The sequence below is a fragment of the Tachypleus tridentatus genome, chromosome 12, assembly GCF_004210375.1.
Source record: "Tachypleus tridentatus isolate NWPU-2018 chromosome 12, ASM421037v1, whole genome shotgun sequence".
In the NCBI taxonomy this organism is placed as follows: domain Eukaryota; kingdom Metazoa; phylum Arthropoda; class Merostomata; order Xiphosura; family Limulidae; genus Tachypleus; species Tachypleus tridentatus.
In genome coordinates, this window is record NC_134836.1 from 34,684,090 (window position 1) to 34,707,670 (window position 23,581).

General features: G+C 35.2%; 2 long non-coding RNA genes across 2 annotated transcripts in view; both read right to left on the reverse strand.

The window, feature by feature from the left end:
• Positions 1-23,581, reverse strand: part of LOC143235586 (uncharacterized) — a 211,195-nt gene that overhangs the window by 102,638 nt on the left and 84,976 nt on the right. The gene's annotated exons all lie outside the window — the stretch shown is intronic.
• LOC143235588 (uncharacterized) overlaps positions 6,522-23,581 on the reverse strand; it is a 63,589-nt gene continuing 46,529 nt past the window's right edge. The window contains exons 3-4 of the long non-coding RNA XR_013019332.1: positions 6,824-6,931; positions 6,522-6,721 (exon numbers count right to left, since the gene is read on the reverse strand). This is a non-coding gene — a long non-coding RNA (uncharacterized LOC143235588). The remainder of the gene's footprint in view (positions 6,722-6,823; positions 6,932-23,581) is intronic.

The window sequence follows — 23,581 nt, forward strand, 5'->3', positions numbered from 1 at the left end:
CCACCGTCAACTCTTGGGCTACTCTTTTACCAACGAATATTGGGATTCACCGTCACTTATAACGCTCCCACGTCTTGGAGGGCGAGCATGTTTGTCGCGACGGGTATGCGAACCCGCGACCCTCAGATTACGAGTCGCACGCCTTAACACGCTTGGCCATGCCAGGCTTATTTATTAAGTCCACAGGGTAATTTTGACTTATTTTTCATGTTTGTGTACTTTGTTTGAAACATTTTTTTTATTATGTTAACAAAGATTTCGTTGGTTGTGTACTAATTGCCTATGAAGGATGAAACGTTAAACGAAATAAAACTAAACTTTTTGAAACCCACTTCAGTTTATGTTTAATAATTACATTTCATTTTTCTTACCGTTTAAATATTTTGTAGACCAAATTTTGAATGTGTAATACGTCCAAAATAATTAAACCAAATACTTGACATAGATATCACTTATCTATGATCCCGTTCTGAAACTGACATTAATAAACTTAGTGATTCTTCAAAGTATACATAGTTTGAGGGTGGTGATGAACTTAAACCTTCAGATTTCAAAAATCTCAAACTGTATATCATTTGTATTCAGAAAAATAATTTGTAACAGTTTCTAATATTAATAAGAGGATAGTCCCTTACTACAAAATTGCCATAGAAACGACACTTATTAATTGCAGTTGGTTGGATTTTTGTTTATCTACCAATACGAAGAGATAAACTTCTTGTATGAATTTCAATGTTTAGAATAACTGCAAATATTTAAGATCTTAGAGTTAACTGTAAGAGTTTATTAATCAATGCACCAACCAAACTGTTTCCTTGTGTTTTAAGTTATTTATTTTCAAACACAAATTAAACAATGTAATAACGAATATTTTGAAACCACATTTCCAGTAAAATATTTTCTTTGGAATGTGTTATTGTCATTTCATTCCAATGACAATACAGGAACAGTATTCTTTTATACTACATGTGTATAACGCACGAGAGTTTAGTCCTTAAAAAAATATCAGTAGTTCGGTAACAAACAACTGATAAAGCTACAGACATTAAATCCTCTCCTCATTGGTACAACGGTATCTCTTCAGACATGCACCGTCAGAAACCCGTTTCGATACTTTTAATGGGTAGAGTACGGATAGTTCACTGTGTACCTTTTGCTTATTTCCAAACAATCAATCAGACATTAAATTTCCTTGCATGTTCTTCTCATTTATTACACTTACATTCTCTAGTACAAGTGTACAGAAAATCTCTAAAACAGCAAAATAAATGTTATAATTCATGATGTGTAATTTGTCGATATGTGATACTATTCTCTTTAATTACGTTTTATAAAACGTAATGCAGTTTAAGTTTTGCGTTACCAAACATCACAGTAAACTCTGACCACTATAGGTTATAGTTTCTCTTTTCGTACCTTAATAAAAGTTCGAGGTATACGTAAGTTACAATCTGTGCAAAGTTTTTAAATTTTTCTTTCATAATCACCTGTCAAAAACACAAATCACACCGAACAATGTTTCCACTTTCCCTACAATTTTTCAAAACCCAAACTATCATTGAGCTGCTTTAGATTTGAAAATCTTCCCATCACCACAAAATACCCAAGAAGTGATTTGGAGTAGGATTTAAAAGACAAAAACAGAAACATTTAAGATATGATGGGGTAAATTGCACACTTTGGCCAATGTACTTGACTTATGAGGACTTGCTGATTTTGAGAAGAGCCTAGATTTTTCAAGTCAAGATTTCAGCAACAACTAATAAACGTGCTAATGCTGCTAAGAAGTCTGAAGATGTCCTCATCCTTGGATCAAGGTATTATTGTTATAATTATTTTTACTACAAATATTAAGTGAGTGATAGGTTGTTTTAGGAATCCGTTGTATTGTTAATGTTTTCAAAATGTGAAGTATATATCTGTAATAAGCAGAGGGGAGCTAGGAATATAAACCATCTGGGAAGACCTTGTAATCCATGCCGATGTTATACAACTTGCAAATGGAAGAAAGTCCCTATGAGAATGCAATAAAAGCAAGTCCAAGGATTAATTGCCACAAGTGACTGCGCATGTGTGATCCAAGAAATATTTTCCTATGCCTTCCCAATGAAACTTCACACCATCTGTATGTCAACCAGATTGTAGGCTATAGACGAAGCCAGTTGATGTTTGGCGAGAGGTGTTTCTTTGTATAACCCAAGAAGTAAATGGTTCAAAAAATTAAAGGAACAAAGACATTTTCTTATAAAATTTACCTCCGTGTTCTAAATGTGATAATATTTTTATTTTTTAGGTAATTTGCATCATTTCAGTTCCATCTGTATCCATATTTTAATGTGTGATAAGCGGTAAAACATGGAGCAATAAAATTTTTAAAAATGGTCAATATCACCAAAACTGATATCCCATATGAGACAATATTTTAAACAGTTCACTTGCGTGTATTTAAGAAATGTTTAAAACATTCAAGGTGTAGTGTGACTTCCACGGGCTGAGATGCACTTCTGACATCGATTTCGCGCACTTTGAATCACTCTTTTAGTGTTATCTTGAGGTATGTTAGGGTATTCCTCTACCAGGGCTTGTCGGAGTTCCTGTACATTCTGAAAAGGGTGCTGGTTTTCACTAACGCGCCATGAAAACATATCCCAAAAATGTTCAATCCGATTTAAATCTGGAGATCTGGCGGGCCACTTAAAAGTCTCTATTCTTTCCTTGTCAAGGAACTCCACACATAGTCTGGCGACATGGGCTCGCGTGTTAACCTGCAAGAGAATAAACGCATCGCAAAAGACCTCACAATGGTTTCCAGAATTTCGTCTCTATATCGTCGTGCATTCAGAGCTCCGTTGTCGAGGAGAAATATGTCCATGCGGCCACCCAAGCATATGCCTGCCCAGACCATTACAGAATCTCCTCCATAAGCGTCGACATGCACATGTTAGAGGCGGAAAATCGCTCTCCTCGGCGTCTTCTCATTCTCGCACGTCTATCATCACGAGACAGAGTGAACCAACTCTTATCTGTCCATAGTACGGTGACCCATTGACGAAGTTCCCGGTCCAGGTGCTAACGAGCAAACTCCATCCTGGCTGAACAGCATCGTGCTGTCAGAATAACGCCTTTTGCAGGTCGTCTGGCCTTAAGACGTTCTTTGTGCAGACAATTGCAAACTGTTTGGGTCAACACATGGGTTCCAGTGGAATACTGAAGATGATTTCGCATAGATCGGTCCGTAACTAACCTGTCCCGCAGAGCGATAGTCACAATGTAGTTGTCCTCTTTGGCTGTTGTGCAGTGATGACGATCTTGACATGGTTTCCTGACACGAGAGTTCGTTTCCTAGTAAAATCGCCAAAATCGATTAATGACGATTGGTGACACACCGACGTGCTGTGTTAACCTTCTTTGTGTCTGGTCATCTTTCAGCATTTAGACTGCCCTGGCCACCTCGTTCTCTGTCAGATGGAGCCTGACTGCTTGGTTACACAAGATCAAGGTACACATTGACAAAAGAAACCAGAGAAGATCCACGTTGGTGTTTATTTCGAGAATTAATGAGGAATGCATAGTTTCACGTAACAGACTTATATATGGTACTTTGATGTCGTATTCTCCTGAAGTGAGGTGAGTTTCGTTTCAGTTCCTTCGTACTTCACTCGCAAGCTTAAAAGATACACTTGCAGACGAATGGGTATGTTTTCATCCATAAATTTAGTTATCACAAAATATTCTGAAATATGTACTTATTTCTATAAATTTATTGAGCAGTATATTTTCCTTCATCTGGCATGAAGTGTTTCCTTGTCTGGTACAGACAACAATGGCAGCATGTCTACAACAAGCTGGTTTAATTAAACATAGCTATGCTGGAGGAAAGTCATAAAATCCATGAGTTTGGTGGGCAAATATTATGTGAGTGAGAATGTGTGGAAGTAAACATTACCACCCTAAATCCACTAATTGCCCAGCACCTAGTTCAGTAATTAAATATTTACTTCTACACATCTGGCAATCTCAGCATTTTTATCCAGATTTCTGGTATCTAAATTAACGCTTTTGTTGGTTTTTCTATATATTTTTGTAAAGCAAAGGCCCCAGATTTCAGTCATTGTTCCCGACAGATTCCTGCTCTATACCTTTACCTACGACAGTAACACAATGTAATCATCGTCAGGTGATGACCGAAGAAGGTCGATACGTTGTTCGCTCTTCTATGTAAAATATTTTCTCAACCCAAACGAGCCGTTTTTGCATATAAATTTCTCAACAAGTGGGTTTCTCGACATCACTGAAAACTTCTTTAACTGAAGTAATAGTATCTACAGTTAAAGGGTAGAAATGAACTTTTAGTTAAAATGTTCATAGAGGAAAATATTCAAATCCGGAGCTGATTTCGAATTTACTTCTACGTTTTTATCCAAATAGATTCTTTTATTAGATGTTTAAGTGTAAAATTGAAATCAATGACAACGTTGAAAAGTGGTAAAAATCATTGATTTATAAATAAAACAGGAAGACTGGTGGATATAATTAAACAGACAGTGATAGTCTGTTCTTCTAAAAAGGGTTTAGCCACACAGCCTTCCTTCTCCCGATATTGATTTTGGAGAAACGAATACTATTGACCTATAAACCTCGATCGTTTAGTAAAAAATTAAAGTACTGAAATTTATTATTTAAACTCACGTTCTTAGTCCAATGTCACTTTTGACCTTTGTTCCTTGACAGCACTGGTCAAAACAACAATACATTGTACGAACGAAAGATAAGACTTTTTAGCTCATTATTTACGTGTTGTCTATACATCCACTGGCAGTAGTAATGGTGGTACTGATACAACACCAGGACTTAGTTGTTCCAGAGTTTATAGCACTGATACTAGCAATTAAAGGTTGCAGATGGCCCTCGTGTTCTTGGAGGCAGCTGGAACCAAGTCTCTGAGACATCTTTATATCCCTTCAGTAGAAAAATTCATCGGCATCCTTAAGTATCTGAAGCTCCAATGTTAAGTCCAATCACCCATTAGACTGTTACCACTTCTCTAACTATCTCTTCTGAGTTTAATCTGCCGTTGAAGAGTTTTAGATTTTAAAAACCTGACCAGCACTAAAAATAAAACCTAATACATATTGAAAAGCTAACGATAATTACTAATTATTACAGATATTATTCGGGTAAAATAAACAGCCTTATATTTAATTGTTTATATAAACAATTTCCCCGTCGAACTGTCAGAATTTCATAAACTGCCAATTGTTAAGATGATTTGTATTATTCACAAAGACTCAGAAACCTCATGTTTTAATCTATCAAATGATATATTGTTTTCAGTTATTCTTCCGTTAGAAATTGTATGGCAAGGACGGAGTTTAATTTATAATGTAAAAACGACTTGTTCGGAACGCGACAATAGTAGTTATCTTTATTAAAGTTATTTATAATTCTGATCCCGAGAATCCCACTTTGAATAAAGATGCATCTCAGAACAGCTAGTGGTGGTATTAAACAATTAAGCAGAGAACAAGAAATAAAACTTATCAATAGAAGTGTTACTACCTATTCCAGCCTTTGTGCTACATTCACAATGTTCCTAAAGTGCACATATCTAATTTGTTTTGTAATCTTATTTTTTTTTTGTCTAAATAGAAAACGTTAAGATATATTTCAAACGGTAAAAATACGAAAATGTAGTACCTAAAATTTTAAATATCAAAACAAAAAGTCAATATCAGGTCACAAAAGAGCAACTCGTTTTTTCGCATCTGCTCTTAACAGCAGCATTCTATGTAGCAGATCTGTAAATTATTCGATGTTGTTTACGCGTTATTTAATAACGCCATATTATTTCAAGGAGTAGCTCGATTGTTAGCAAGATTCGTTCGTTGACAATGTGCTTCCTGCAGTTATTATTTCGTTAGAAGCGAGTGTAGAAAACAGTATCATATTCTTACAGATATTTGCATGAAACATCTTTAGTATTTAAGATATACATTGTATAATTCTTGTTTGTGGAATGATGAACGGATCAATAAATGAAACTTAAAAACAGACAGGTAATAGGTCACTACATAATATTATATAAGCTATACGTTATGTACACTCCCGTACTCCATGCAGTTCGTTTGCATTATTTATTCGAGACAAAGTGTAATTTATCTACGAGATTCTTCGCGGCCCTAAATATATTTAATAATTAAGTTAAAGGGGTGTACTGTAATCAACCGACTAATTTATGAAAGCGTTTCAAGTGTTCCTGCGTTATTGGGCGATTGTAATATCACAATAAATTAAAGCACAAGTTCTATACCTGTTATATGTAATAAAATTCATGGTAAGCACTTCCCTTAAACCTAAACATATTATTGCAAAAAATGAGAAATTCTTGATTCAACTTAAAAAACAAGGTTATTTAACGAGTTTGAAGTATAGTTACAACGTAAGAGTGTTCGTTCAATTACAAAGTAACAATTACGCTTCACTAGCAGTCGAATTTTCTGGACTTCCGAAAATAGAAGGAATTGTTTGTAAAAATAGTTTATTTGAAAAAAGGGTTAAACAATGTTAAAAATAAACAAACTATAATATTGAAAACAATTTAAAAAACAAAAATAAACGAATAATCTAGTAAAGGATTTAAACAGGAACCAGCCCAATGGATAATAGAAACTTCATTTTTCCTTGCTACACGTGCAGGACGAACAACTGCAGGGTTCTCCTTCTGTAAAGGAAGATTAAACGTTATTTTATAATTATTATTTGCACAAATAAGTCATATTTCACTCTTAAATATTTTTTCAACAACTAGCAAGAGTTTACATACCTGTACACTTGCATGTACATCCCTCGGTGTCTTTTCTCATGCACGAAGTACATTTACATCCGTCTTGCTGGCCGCACGTGCATTTGTCGCTACAAGTGCACGTAGGATCTGAAGAGATCAGTATGGTAGAGTTTCTTCTATTTTAAGATTTGTTAAATATATACATAGCTGATAATGCGAATAAATTAAAAAAACAAAAGGCTTCAGGATGATATTGTGCACTTGATTTCATAAATTAAGTATGTTTATTATTTACAGTAAGAGAGACCAGGGAATTTCAGATATTTTGTTACCACATAGTGTTATTTACATTAATTATTAATGTTTATAATATCGTATCCATACATGTATTTGAACAATCTTGTACAGCAGTAGTTTTCAAAATGCCCGATTACGAGTTTTGCATTATTCGTTTAGCTTAACGAAGACAGTGAAGTTACTTTCTGTAGAACTATTGTAAAATCAGTCCACTGCAGCACACGCCGCAAGAATTACTAAGCAAAAGCAAAGTAGTTACTACAACAAGATGTAGTTATTTTATAACATCGCCCAATTAATATTTTAAGCGCGTGTTGGTGTGTAGTAAAGAAACTGTTAATACCTTTACACTTGCAACTCCTGTCAGTTTCGTCTTTCTTGTTGCACGTGGTGCACTTACATCCTCCTTCCTTCCCACACGTGCACTCCTGAGTGCATGTGCACAGTTGATCTTTGAAGAACAGAAAGAGTACAAGTGTTTATAGCTATTACGCAGATTTATTATAGTAATACGTGTACAAAGTCATGCATCAAACCGTTCAGTTGATATTTATAAAAAGGGGAGAAGTATACAAATAAATAAACAGTTCATATTACAATAATTTATGCATCATGTCACGATTTCTTAAATCATACAAAATTAAGTAGTTGAACGTATTAATGTTTAATAACAATAATAAAAATACTTGTTTCTAGACAAAAAGTAAACCAGTGGAAAAGAAGAAACCTAAATAGAAATCATTGTGAAAGTTGTATGTTTAAGGCTAATTCTGGTCATAAAGTAATCACAAAATTTATTTTTAATAAGACATACATTCTACAGTTAACAACTTCTCACTGCGTAAAAACTAAGTGGTGATTAAATAAATCATAAATGGCAAGATTTATCTAGCAAGTTTAATATCAAATAAACAAACATTAAAATTCTTCAATCACGAAGTATTAAACAAAGAAAGGCCCAAACTAATGCTACACACAAAATGTGAAGCCAACATACAAAATACGTAATAATACTCAGTCTATTAAACAGCCGCGAATGAATAATTTTCTAGAGTAAAACACACTTGCGGCAAAATCCTCTTATCACACGAAATTATTTTCAATCACAAACAGTGTGTTTCTTCATCGTGTAATACAAATAACGCAACTTACCTCCGCATTTACAAATTGTATCGGACATTGAAACTTACTTCCACTCAAACTAAACACGCGAGTGAAGTTTTTATATTCGCCAAGTGCAAGATTCGTGTGCAAAATGAGCAACAACGAACCATGTGTTATTTCTAGCCAATCACCAGTAAATATGTCCTAATTAGTATCAAGAATAATATATCCAAATATTTATCACAAGTAATTTGAACTTGGCCAGAAAAAGTGTTCGCTGTGCTGTCTACTATTTGTGATTAAAACACACGTAACTTCAGGTATTAGGTGTATCACTTTCTAATGTTTATCCAGCTTCTATTGTTAAACGTAACAGAAAATAGTAATAACTCCTGTCCACCCCTTCTGTGGCAAGTTTGTTGGCTTAAAACGCTGAAAGTTCGGGTTTCAATATAAACAAAGCAAAACGACAATTTAATAAATAAAGCATACATAACTAATACACAAAATTAAAAGGGTGAAAGTTACCATGTAAGTGTGAAGTGACATTACCAAATGGTTAGAAATTTTCACTCACGTCAGATTTACAAATTAGTCTGATAAGAATAATACAACCACCAAGTGCTCAATGAATTGGTTATATAAGGATAGTTTACAGTGATACACTAGCTTCATTCATAACAATATAAAGAATCAATACAGAATGCTGGTTTATATTTAATGGCAAATAGTTTATTAAAATCATTATTTAAGTTTTTTCTCCGACCAGATAATTATTGTAAATTCAAAATGCTGACACTATCAGCTGTATTAAATACTGAAAAACTTGTCATTGCAAACTTTTAATATCAAAACGTCTTCTCAGCTCGACCACTTGCTCCTACTTTTCAGTTTATCACCAAAAAGTGTGAGATATTTTAAAACTTTTCTCAGTTCTGTTTATAAAAGAAGGCTACCATTTTCTCTTTTGTTTTATTGGAATATTTGTGTAGGTGGTTTGTTCTTTGCCTGCCATGGCCTAGCGCGTTAAGGCGTGCGCTTCATAATCTGAGGGTCGCGGGTTCGCGCCCGAGTCGCGCCAAACATGCTCGCCCTCCCAGCCATGGAGGCGTTATAATGTGACGATCAATCCCACTATTCGTGGGTAAAAGAGTAGCGCAAGAGTTGGCGGTGGGTGGTGATGACTGGCTGCCTTCCCTCTAGTCTTACACTGCTAAATTAGGGACGGCTAGCACAGATAACCCTCGAGTAGCTTTGTGCAAAATTCCAAAAATCAAACCAAGGTTTTCTTCTTTACTTTGCCATTTCTGTAAAAATTGCTTTTGTTATGTTTGATTGTTGCAGTTCGAACAAGAGAAATCAAAAGGGTTTGTGTCTGTATATGGACATAGATTCACCAGACCACCGATGTTGCTTCTTTGGCCACAGATGTAAAAACTGATGTAGTTAGGTAGAAATTTAGATTTTTTACGTTTGTTGGTTCTGTGTTATTGGCAAATGTCTCCGCTAAACCCATGCCCATACGTATTTTACGTGATAATGACACAACTAAACCATTATTGTTAGAAGGTATACTGCCTTTAACTTCCAGTTCTGCTACTGATGAGTCTGTTATTTCTCAGGGCATTAAAGGTATATTTGTTAATTTTCTTCTTTATAACATTTGTTTAACATCAGACCTATTTTCGGGACCAGTTGTTGTTGGAGTAAGACCTACTCTGCCATTAAAGGTGTAACATGGCTGTTGGGAAACGATTTGGTTTGGGGAAAGTTGTTGATAAACCCAAGATGGTTAGCAAGGTGACCTCTCTTTCGTCTAAGGATGATGTTATTGTTGAAGACAATCCAAAGTAATTACTTTTTAATAATCTAACATAAAATGAAACTCAAAATAACGAAAACCAGTTTTGCAGGTAAATATATAGTGGACATTGTATGTTTTCAATGAATGATTCACTGACCACCTTTTTAAGTAATACAAAAAGGTAATGTTACGTATTTGGCTTGAAATATTTCATTAATTGGTTTAACTAAGCCCATGCATTCTCATATTTGTAAGATATGTTTTAATGACTCCACAATTGCAGAGAAACTTATTCTTATGTTTTCTAATAGAAGATGGAAAAAATTAACAACATTTTCATGGGAGGGTACAATATTTTTTGCTCATTCTCCATATGTTTAGCTATTGTTATTTTTTGATAATATGATAATATGGTAAAAGTTTATTAGATCCACAGAGTAATTTTGACGAATTTCACATCTTTGTGTAACTTATTTGAAACATTTTTTTCTATTCTGTCAAAGGCGATTAAGTTGGTTACGTATGAATTGCGTATGACGAATGAAACGTTAAACGAAATAAAACTAACCCTTTTGAAACCTACTTCAGTTTATGTTTAATAATAAAATTTCTTTTTTCTTATCATTTAAAGACCAACATTTGAATGTGAAATACGACTAAAATCATTAAACCAAACACTTGACGTAGAGATGAATTATGATACATCCTGTTCTAAAATCTTATATAGACCAGCCTGTCATTGAGCTGTTTTAAATTTGGAGACCTTCCCAAAACCACAAGATACTCAAGAAGTGAATTGTAGTTAGTTTAAATAGAAAAGAACAAAAACATTTGAAATATTATGGGGTAAATTGAACATTTTGGCCAATATACCTGACTTATGAGGACTTGCTGATTTTGTAAAGAGTCTAGACTCCTCAAATAAGATTTCAACAACAACTAATGAACGTGCTAATGCTGCTAAGAAGTGTAAATATGCTCTCATCCTAAGTATTATTGTTGTAATTATTCTTAATACAAATATTAAATAAGAGGTATTTTGTTTTGGGAATTTGTTGTATTCTTATGTTTTCAAAATGTGGTGTATGTAACTGTAATAGGCAGAGGGGGTCTCGAAATATGAACCATCTGAGGAGATCTTATAAACCATGCAGATGTTATACAAATTGTAAATGGAAGAAAATTCCTATGAGAAGGCGACAAAAGCAAGTCCAAGGATTATTCGCTAAAGGTGACTGTGCATGTCTTATCCAATACGTTGGACATTGTATAAACCAAGAAGTATTTTCCAACGCCTTCATACTAGAACTTCACACTATCTGTATGGCAACCAGATAGCAGGCTACAGACGAAGCTATTTGCTGTTTGGCATAAGGTGTTACCTTGTCTGCTATAGACAACAATGGCAGCATGTCTACAAACAGCTGGTTTAATTAAGCACAGATATGTTGGAGGGGAAATCGTGAAATCCTTGAGTTTGATGTGCAAAGATTCTTTCAGAGAGAATTGGTATAATTAAACATAACTACCCTACATCCACTAATTGTCCGGACCCAATTCAGTAACTAAGTATTTGCTTCTACACATCTGGCAATCTCAGCACTTGTATCCAGATTTCTGCTATCTACGTTAATGTCTTTCGTTAGTTTTTCTATATCTTTCTGAAAAGCAAAAGCCTCAGGCTTCAGTCATTGTTCCTTACAGATTCCTGCTATATACCTTCACCTACAACAGTAACCAGAATGTAATACTATGGCAACATTGAAGCCTCAGATACTTGAGGATGCCCATGATTTCTCTATTTAAGGGACATAAATTTGCCGCAGAGAATAAGTAACAGATTTGCTAGTTTTAAATAAATCGTGTGAACAGTCTAACACCAATTCTTTAGCAAAGGGAAATGAAGTTTCTCATGCCTCCAAGAACACTAGGGCCATCTGCTACCTTGGATGGTAAGTATTAGTTCCATAAACTTCAGAACAACTATGTTCTGGTGTTGTGTCCGTACCATTTTTGGCATTGCCAGTAGATGTGAAGATCAGATAATTAATAAGCTACTGATAAGGAAGAAAGTGATATCTTTCGTAAGTGCAACCCAATGTATTTCATTTTGAACTTTGAAATTACCGAGTGTGTAATTTTCAGAAAATTTTCTGGTTATTGTTGTTGTTTTGAATCAAGCACAAAAGCTATACAATGGGCTATCTGTACTCTGCTCACCACGGGTATCGAAACCCGGTTTTTAGCGTTGTAAGTCCGCAGACATACCACTGAGCCACTGGGGGGCGCATTTTCTGGAATTTAATTTTAAAAAAATATCTGGAGGTTCCTTTTAAAAGGAGATTAATTGTAAAAAAAATACATTGTATCTCATGTTTAAGAAAATTACTGGGAGTTTAATTTTTAAGAACATTATCTGGAAGTAAATTTTTATATGAGGTTTATTTTAAGTAATGTACTCTGATATTAATTTAAAAAATACAAGGAAGTAAATTTGAGGAAAATTTAACAAAAGTTAATTTTTAAGTAAATTATCTGGAGGTTAATTTTCATGAAATTTAACCAGAAATTCATTTTTCTATGACGTTAAGTTTTAGAGAAAATTACCTGGATATAGTTTTTGAAATTACCCGGAAGTTAATTTTTAGAAAAATTACCCAAAATTTAAATATATCTTGAGGTTAATTTTAGATTCTTGTTGTTTTGAGTTGAGCGCAAAGCTACGCTATGGGCTTGTTGTGTTCACCAAGGCTATTGAAACCCGATTTTTAGTGTTGAAAGTCCGCAGACATATCGCTGAGCCACTGGGAAGTGGTTATGTTACGAAAATTATTTGTAAGCTCTTTTGTAAGAAATTTAAATGGCAGTTATCGTTTAAGAAAGTAACTAAAATATTACTTCCATGAAATTAAATTTAAAGAGAATTATATAGATATTAATTTTAAAGAAAACTATCTTGAGGTAATTTTTTATAAGGTAATACTTTTAACAATTACCTAAAGTGTAATTTTCAAAAAAATAATTGATGTGTAATTTTAAGAAAATTACCCGAAAGTTACGTTTCAAAGATTTATCTGGAGGTTACTTTTAGAGGATTTCTTTGAAAAAAAATAACTTAGAGGTGAATTTTAAAGAAAGGTACCTCAAAGTTAATTTTTATATGAGATTAAGTATAAAGTAACTGGCCTGGCATGGCCAAAGATGTTAAGGCGTACGACTCGTAATCTGAGGATCGCGGATTCGCATACCCGTCGCGCCAAACACGGTTGCCTTTTCAGCCGTGGGAGCATTATAATGTGGCGGTTAATCCCACTATTCGTTGGTAAAAATTAGTTCAAAGGTTGGCGGTGGGAGGTGATGACTAGCTGCCTTCCCTCTAGTCTTACACTGCTAAATTAGGGACGGCTAGCAAAGATAGCTTTCGAGTAGCTTTGTGCGAAATTCAAAAACAAACAATTTAAAGTACCTTACCCAGAAGTTATTTTAAAGAGAATTATCTGGACGTTACATTTTAAAAAAAAATACGTAGAACTTCGTTTTTAAAGAAATTTACCCTCCACTTAATTTTTAAGAAAAATATCCTAATTTTATACAAAGCTACATTAGTACAATCTGTACTCGTTGCCTCTGATTTAGCAGGGTAAGACTGGTAGAAAGGCAGCGACACACAACCACCAGTTGCTAAATCTTGTGCTATTCCTTTACCAAGGAGTACCCTGCTAGTAGATCAGATTTACAATGCTAAAATCAGCGGTTCCATTCCCTCAGTTAGCTCAGCAGATAACTTCATGTGGCTTTGCTATAAGAAAACACGCTAACATTTTACCAATAACGTTCCCACGCCAGAATGGGTGAACATGTTTGGTGTAATGGAGATTTCAACCGGCGACCTTCAGATTAGAAATGGAATGCATTAACCACCTTTAGAAAAGTATTACAAGTTAAGTTTTTAAAAAAATTTCTGAAGGTTAATCTTAAAGAAAAATTTCTGAAGATTAATTTAAGGAAAACATCCGGATGTTAATTTTTAGAATGTAATTTGGATGTTAATTTTTGTGGAAATAATTCCGAGGTTAAACTTTTAGCGAAATGTTTCAGAGGTTAATTTTACTAAACTATTAGTAGGCTAATTTATAAAAAAAAATTTTTGGAGGTTGATTATTAAGAAACTTATTTAAAGTTTAATTTTTCTTTGAAAACATCTTGGGGTCAATTTATATATCAGGTTAATTTTAAAGAAGGGTAAAATTTTTAAAAATAATCTGGACGTCAATTTTTGGGACAATTATCAAGAGATTAATTTTTAATAAAATGTTTCAGAGATTAATTTTTACTAAACTATAAGGAGGCAAATTTTCAAGAATAATTTCTAGATGTTAATTATTAAGATAATTATCTAAGTTTAATTTTTAAATAAATATCTTGAGGATCATTTTAGATCAGTTTAATTTTAAAGAAAAGTATCTGGATGTTGGATGTTTTCGGACATTGAGAGAATGCAAGAGGATATAAGCTTGGAATACGCTAAGCAAATTTTGATACTTTTACTTGACCTGTTTCATTACATGAGATATAGAAACATCCCGGTAATATTTGTTTCGCTTGATCAGAGTGAGATATTTGATTGAGTCCACCGTAATGTTTTTGGTATGTTTAGAAGAGGTACGGGTTTTCCTCCAGTTTTTGTCCATTATTTAAGAACCTTTCACCCGTCATCTTCTACCAGAGTTTTAGTGAATGGATACTTGATGGCTTCCTTTCACATAACTCAGTTTCTACTATCGCCTTCTTTGTATACACCAGTGACAAAGTGCCTATTTTTCAGCATGTTATACACTGTTTTGGTGTATGGTATCTCTTTGTCCTGTGAGGTGACCATCAAATATGTTAGTCGATCAGATGATCTGAATTTTGAGTTCAGCACAGAATATTGTTAGAAATACTCCTAAACCAGAGCAGCTCAGCTAATTTATGCCAAAACCAAAGCTCTGTGGTTGGGCACGTGGGCCTAATCTGCAGACCCTCCATTTAGTCAGGCAGTGACGTTCCCTCCAGTCAAGTGCTTTGGGATTCACCTCCTTATGTATCCCAAAGCTGCCTTTGAGGAGGTTATGCAAAGTGTCAATTCGACAGTTCAAGACTATTGCTATAGACCTGCAGACTTGTTTAGCAGGGTTAAAGTGATCAATAAAAGAATATTTCCTTTAATATGGTAAACTGACGCTGTTGCTGCGATTCGCCGCTGTCGGGCCATGTCTTATAATTTTTCCTGGTCCTGGACTCCCGTTCTCTGTATCGTTTACTGGCCCCATATTGCACTTACGGGATAGAAAATTATCATCCTGGTCTTTCATGTGGTGTTATTTGGGACGGATGACGATGCGCCATTTAGATAGGTATTTAGTAGCCTTCAACTGATGCGTTGTTCATAATCTTCTACCAGTGAGAGAACGTTTCTACGTGTTTAACATGTTTCAAAATATAAATTTTGCTGAACATTTGTGTTTACGTTCTTTTTCATTGGGTTTATCTTTTTTCCTGTCATGTTAAAATGTGCAATGTAATTGTTTATAAACCGTTATGGTTACATTGTTTGTATGATTTAATTCCTTTTTTCTCTTTGTATTGTGAAATTTTTTTAAGTTCAAAATTCAATAATTAAGTATTTGCAATTGTTAACCTTAATAATATTTGATCCAGCATGTAAGTGTGGGAGTAAGTACTTTGTTATGCAGATTACGATATGCAATACGTATAATAAAGAGTTGGTTTACCTAAAATATATGGTGAAGAATTAAAATGTCGGGGAGAATGTACAGAAATACGGATTGCACTTAGTTAAACCTAGTCGTAAGTAATTTTATGTTACAACACGCCCTTCGCTAGTACAGTGGTAAGTCTACAAATTTACAATTCTACAATCAAGGGCTCGATTCCCCTTGGTGGGCTCAGCAGACAGCCCGATGTGGCTTTGCTACAAGATAACACAAAATGTAATAACATATAATTGTCTCTAACTTCTATAAATTAACCACTCCGTTATCGCAAATTACTTGTGTAGCCCTTTCTCCAATGTTTGGGTATATTTTAATGAAGAGTATATTTTACAGTTAAATCTTTCCATTAACGAAATTAAAATTATCTTGGAATTGATATTATTCTAAATCTAAACCTGCTATTTTCCATCCTCAAAACACCTTAAAATATTTTCACTAATCAAAACAGTAGTTTTAAAATAAAATATATTATTCTAAGTCTTTTTTTTATATAGAACATTTATAAATCGTTTCCATGAACTCTGTTTCAGTGTTACACGTATTCTCTTAGAGAGTGAGTATATTTATGACTTTAGGTAATAACAATATTCAGGTATTGGTGGTTTAATCAGGATAAGCCAATGCTATTGTATACAATTTACGCATTCTACGTTATTAATTATTCATAGGAATTTTACACGTTCAATCTTAATGTCAACCACTTCGAACCTTTTTATTTCCTCTCTTCTGGGCTTCAGGAGTTTTTGGAAATATTGATAAATATTGTACTTCTGAATCACCAAAGTCTGGCTATATAGGATGTCTAACTGAAGATTGTGTAGTCCATGCATTACGTGTATCAACGATAAAATATCTTTATTCACTTAACTTATTTAATAAACATACTACCTGCATATCTGGATAATTTTACTTCACCGTATTGGGAATATGTTTTAACAACAGTAACTCGCTGATCTCTAATCTTTTCAATTCCTAATATATTCTTCAAATAACTTTCTCTTCGTAAATTCGACGTTATTCTAACACTCGCAAAACTTTTCTATATACGCTTTATATTACTTGATTTGGCCTACATTTGGATATGAACAAAGTCGTATCTCCTGTTTAAGAAACCGAATCTAGATGACAGAACAGACTTGTGTCGAACTGGACACAAACTTCCATTTGTCACATTAAACCATCACTTCAGTGGCTCTTTTGCTTTAACGTTCTACCTCGTGCGTTAAGGAGTTTAAATGAAGGATACTATAAGAAGAAATCTAAACTATAATTGTTTTATTCTAGTTATTTCATATTTGGTTTTTAAATTTTAAACAACGATGGAAAGTTAACTACGAGGGTTGTGTGTGTATTTATCTGTGTAAAACATTTGTTTCTACGTATCCTTCATTTAAGACTTCTAAATGTAAACCACAACCAGTGAACCATAGTCGAGTTTAGCATAGAACATCGATCCGCTTCCCAAGTGGGGGAAGAGAGGACACAGAGGATGTTCAGTGCTCTTGTACATTTAACCCATAGCTGCTTGATGTGTGGTATAATAATCAGCTTACAGTCAAAGATAAACACCAAGAACTTTGTCTCAGGGACCACAGGCAGCACAAATTCACCAATACAGAGTCCAGGATCAGGGTGAATACCCCATTGGCGGCAAAAGTGCATGCAAACGGTTTTAGAGAGAATGAAGTTAAAACTGTTTGCTGTGGTACACTTCAGGGCGCGAATGAGGGCAGCCTGTCGCTGCTACTCAATATACCTCATATTCGATGATAAACATGAGATGTGAAAGTCGTCAACATAGATAGCGTTTGAAACAGTAAGAAGAGGTTATTCAGTGATGGCATTAATCTTTATACTGAAAAGTGTGACACTCAAAACACAGCACTGAGGGATCACGGTTCTTGTAGAAAAGAACGGGAAAGTGTCGAACCCCAACTAACTTGGAATCTCTTGTCCATTGAAACATTTTTAATAAAATGGGCTAATGGCCAAGTAACCCATATATATATGGAAGTCTCGCAAAATGCCATACCTCCATGTTGTATCATAAGTCTTCTCAGTGTCAAAGAATATTAATATAAGGTGTTGTCATTTGAGAAAGGCTTCTTTGAGTGATGTTTCAAGTCAAATAAGATGGTCTACGGTGGAGTATTGAAAAGAGAAGGGTTGTGATCAGAGAGCATACACTCAACAGAGCAACCCCTCCTATCAATATCAGCACTTGTTTCCACAGAGGAAATGATTCCATTAAAGTACCCCAGAATTAAAAAGGGAGACAGCAAATATTCAATGAGAGAATCAAGGTATGATTGATCATAGGTCTCTCCAGGTGACAGGTAGAGAGAACAAACAGTGATGGTACGATCTAAGGAAACATGGATGGTTACGGCCTCCAAGTTTGGTTGTGTTGAGTAGCAAATATAAGGTGGTCACATGCTAATCAACCAACAGTGCCACCTCTCCACACACTCGTTCATCACAAAGCCTGACATTTATGTACAAAGAAATTTGCCGAAAGGTGACTTTATTAACATGTTTCAGAACTCTTTCCACTAAGGGAAGACATATAGGATGTTAGAAAGCAATCAGTGTTTTGATGTCATTTAGATTAGAACGTAAACCTTGGCAGTTCCATTGTATCAATTAGGCACATTTTTATTTATGTGTAGGTAAATTGGGTGGAGAACCCTTCCGTTTACGACCACGTCTTTTCTCTTTACTATCTTTATTCATGAATCCTACCCTGGTTCGATTGGGCAGATCTTTGCAATTGGAAGAGGATTCCAGAGACTGGGGACGTGAACGATGATCGTCTTGCATCTTGATGTGGGAAAAGAAGATGCTCCCGAGAAAATGCCCGTCCCTGGAACCAAAGAAAATGTATTTTAGGATTTGCTGGAATGTATTTTACAGACGGAAATGCGTGTTGAAGTTGATTCATCAACTTTTTTAACTATGGAGGTCTAAAGGCTTTTCATTTGATTTGAGAACGATTCTTTTCGAAGTACAGAAAGATTCGTCTGTACTCCCACTGTAGTAGTGGAACGAAGTGCAGCAGATGTGTAAGAGCCATTGCAATTGGTGCAACGAGGGTCTGTTTTACACTCATAAGCATAGTGGTCCTTGCCACCCAACGAGCACACGTCAAGGAACTGCGATATGATGTCTTCGAGTGATCGAACTACTGACACTGGAGACATTTGAAAGTGTTTGGAATGTATGGCCGCACCCTGTAATTAAGATCACCTGTTTGACGGTGGAAGGTGGACGTGGTGATGTAAATGTCAGAATGCAAGTGGATATACACCTCACTGCAGAAACTCCTTGGGTGGAGAAACTAGCGAAAATTTCCGACTCGAGGATGTTCTTCAAATCCCTCTCAACAATAACTCCTCGTGAGGAATTTAAAGTAGCATGAGGTGTAACCTCAATAAGTATATCCCCTATCGCCTTTGAATGCAATAGGAGTTCACTGTGTTGAGATGTGGAAATTTTCATCAATATGTCACCAGATCGAAGCTTCTTTACTGACTTTGGAGAGCCAGAAAATCCCTCTATTTCCTTCTGAATGAAAATGGAAAACATTTTCCCTTAAGGTTTGTCTTTAAGAGAATTTAGCATAAGAAAATGTGGTTCAACAGATGTTACAGATGTTGATGACTGCAGCTCAAAATCTTCAAGACGTGGTCTTTTACCTATGGACTGTTTTTTACTATTTTATTTAAGTTTTTATTTGGAAGATCCTCAGTAAAAAAGAAATATTTTGGTGCCCACTGATCCGCACCCACCATGGACGTACTACAATGGCGAACAAGGACACTGCAGCAATGCCAGGATTTTGTGAGTTCTATACCCAAACACCAGCATCAGATAGAATGTCAACAACACCTGTTGAGAACATCCAACACTGGTACTTGGTTTACCCTAGCCCAAATGAACCTGCAGATTCACCCCAATTCATTCCCGTCTACAGGAATTCAAGGCTAAAGTGGTGTTTTAGGGTTGGACCCCTCAAACACCAGGATCCTCTCCTTCCCTTCACAGGTCACCATGCACAGCAAACACGTGGGTGAATGTTTAGATCCCAGAAGAGGTAAACTAAAAGAATAGAACCTTCCATGGGAGGTCCCTTCACATGTATATTCTTAAATAGATATTGTGCAGTCCTGCCTCCTCTTGAAATTTGTAGAACGTTCTTGTGTGTAGGAATAAACAATGTACTAGGTGTGTGTGTAATACTAACAATTGACACTATTGTTTCCAAGGGATCGTTTGCTTTTATACAAATTATGCAAATTTTTCAATGCGTGAATACAAGATATTATTATTATTCGTCAGCTACAATCAGTGTGCTATCGCCCTAGGAAACTATAATTGTGAATGACGATAAGTAATCAGAAAAGTACAGAATTACAAATATTACATGGCTTTGATTTATCTGTGGGTGTGGGACAAATGTTATTATATTATCTAGAATATTGACTGGAGAACAGAAAATATGGAAGAGTAACAAGTGAATCACAGCTACAAGTGTTGTGCCTCAGGGTTTTGTAGTGATTCTCTTGCTGTTTGTGACTTATTAATCACATTGACTCTAAAATGACTAACAAAAGTTTGAGGTTTGAAGATGATGTTAAGATTTTTTGGGATGGCTAATTGTATCAGAGATGCAGCAGGCTTGGAGGAAAATTTAGATAAATTTGATGCATTGGGCTAATACATAACAGATGATGTTTAAATGTCCACATGTGATGTATGTATGTGTTTATAATTCAAATTATTGTTACAATTTAAAGAGGAATACATTAAATACTGTAGTTAAAGAGAAAGATCTTGGTGTTGTGAAAGAAAAACCACTTAAGTCATTTGAATAATGTATTGTTGCCAGCAGTAAGGTTAATAGGATTTTGAATAGCATCTGTAGAAACATTGAATACAAGACAAGGGTTATTATTATTTCAAAATATATATCACTTACAACGTTGCATTTATACCACTGTATATATTTTGGTACCTCTTCGTCGAGAAGAAGCTTGAATTACTGTAGAAGATTCGGAGAAAAGACACTAACAAAATACCTGGGATGGTAGAATTGTCCTACGAGGACACATTAAATTCTCTGAACTTGTTTCCTCTGAAGAGAAGCAGGGACAGATGTGATTTCATTTAGGCGTTTAATAATTTTAAGGGTAGTGATAATATCGATCCTTAAAACTTTTATCTATATTTAGCAGTGAAAACAATAAGACAAGGAGTATAAGTGTAACTTTTTGCAGAGTAGAAGTCGTATGCAGTTTAGAAAATTATATTTTTCAAATAAGGTATTTGGTTTTTGGAATTAGCTGCCTTCTAGGGTGGTGGAGGCAGAAATTTTAATTTAGTTTATGTAAAGATTGGATGAATACATTAATAGAAAGTGGTGGTTATACTTGTTGCCTGGAAGAGACATCTTTGAAAGGTAATAAGCTACAGTAATTTTGTCTCTTTAAAATTTTATGAAAAGTATACCTTACCAGCCAACACCCGCCACAAAATGAGATTGCTATAGTATTCACGAAGACAAGTAATTCTGAATACGAAACACAGATGAAAAACTGAGAAAACTTACTCCTCTTAAAGTTTGTATAACTGAAAAGGTGGGAAGATGATATTTGCGAGAGCATGCAGATACCAAGTGACAAAAGTCTGCACCTTAGACTGAACTATGTCTAAGTTCAGTGAAGGGAAGCAGCAAAGTGTATAGTAATGAAATTAATGAGATGTGAAGAAATATTATGGAGATGGCAACGTAACATAGATAAGTTCAAATACAACTTGACAAACTCAACCAGGGAATAAGATATAAAAATATAAAAATGCCAATTCACTTAAAATGGCAGCATAGATCTTACTGTGGAAGGACTAGCTGGGACAGAGGATAACATAGGAGAAATGGTATTAGATGTTGGTGACAGTAATGACATAAGTGTCTGAACACTAACTTCGAGGAAGGAGAAGGAAACAGATGTTGAGTAAGACATGAAGACATATTTGACATCAAGACCAATGTTTATATGGAGAATGAGAAAGGGCATTAACCTGTTCAGAGCCGTAGAGGAGATATCTCGTCCAAGCCGATCGGTAACACAGTGCCACGGACGATTTAATTCGATTTTAATAATACCTCACATCAACGCTAGATGACAGCACCATACATGCATTTGACCCATTCATTTTTTATCCAAAATGGCGTTAAGAAAAAAGTTACAAAATAAAAAACTCGGCATAGGAGCTGACGTAGCATCTTAAATACTTGGGAGTTAACAGGTTAAGGACCACATTATGGTTTCAATAAGCAATTCAAAGAAACAGAAAAGGTGAGAAAGAGGAAGAAAAGCCATATGAAATGTCAGGTGGTCAAAAAGTTGATGGGCTGTATTTAGATATTGGGCAATTACTGTCTGCAGTAAATAGACATAGAAAAAGGCTTAATGAATCAGGAAAATAGACATAAAACACATTCAACCAAATCCTGGAATGAAACAGCAGAACTGATAAAAGCCACACCTGTAGACAGGAAGTGATGACATAAGTGAAATGAGGAACCACTTCATGAGGAGAACTTTGTTGAGAGAAGATAATCAATCTACCAGTAGATTTAAAAAGCTAGGAAAATATACAGCTAAAATCACAAGGTTGTGGTCATGAGCTCCCAAAAAAGATCTAGGATATGAGAACACAGAAACCTTAAATAGTTACCACTGGCTCTGTGATACAAGCTCTTGTAAAAGGTGATGGATATGTGACTTGCTCGTTCCAACAACGAAGATGAAGAGAAGGTAGCTAGGCCATATTGAGGTTGGAAAGAAGAACTCTTTCCAATGAACGAGGTATTGATATGGGTAAGAACAGACTTGTAACTTGTAACCCTATGTTCCTAGTGGGTATCCTTGCATCACACAGTGATATAGAGAGGAGGGTTGTTTATGTTCCTCTCCTCACTCAGGGGCGCCTCCCGCTAGTACAGCGGTACGTCTTCGGATTTACAACGCTAGAATCAGAGGTTCGATTCCCCTCTGTGGGCTCAGCAGATAGCCCAATACAGCTTTGCTATAAGAAAAACACACAAACACACACACTCAGGGGCGTCAGGTAAGTCTTGTTAATATTTATGTGTCTGCTTAAAGGAAAGAATTGTGAATGTTCGTTTCTTCCTTGGACAGGTTCTTAATCACCCAGGTTGATATTGTCCTGGATGCGGATTTTAGTGGAGTTCTGGAACCTTACCTTCATAAGATAGGATGTAATTCTGTTTTTGGTGATCAAAATACGCACACCCTATACTCATTGTTGTCAAACTTATTTTATGCTTTTGCTGTCACTTGGATTGGTCATGTTGTATTAAGCTGCCCTGATCGTTTCTACATAACAACCGATATGAAGCAGTATTTAACCACATTTAAAGCTGTTTGTCAGGTAGGCAAGGCTTTCAACCATGTATCAGACCATCGAGCCTTTCTAGCTACGTTTCATTAATTTACCCATGTTTTAGGGATCCTGGAGTGTGGAGTCACAATGTTTACCTGCTCACTGATGAAGAGGTGAGGATAAAATTGAATGCACTTCTTTGAAGTATGTGCTCCGCTGGTACCACGAATGAGATCTGGTAGGTGGGATGAAAGGAACCCTGTGCCTCTTTGTTGAAACAGGCAACCATTCGACATTCGAGACCACCTTAATGTCTCCAGTTTTTGTTCATTATTTAACAACCTTCTACCCATTTAAAACCTTTTAGTAGAGTTTTAAATGAATGCATACTTGATGCCTCCCTTTCAC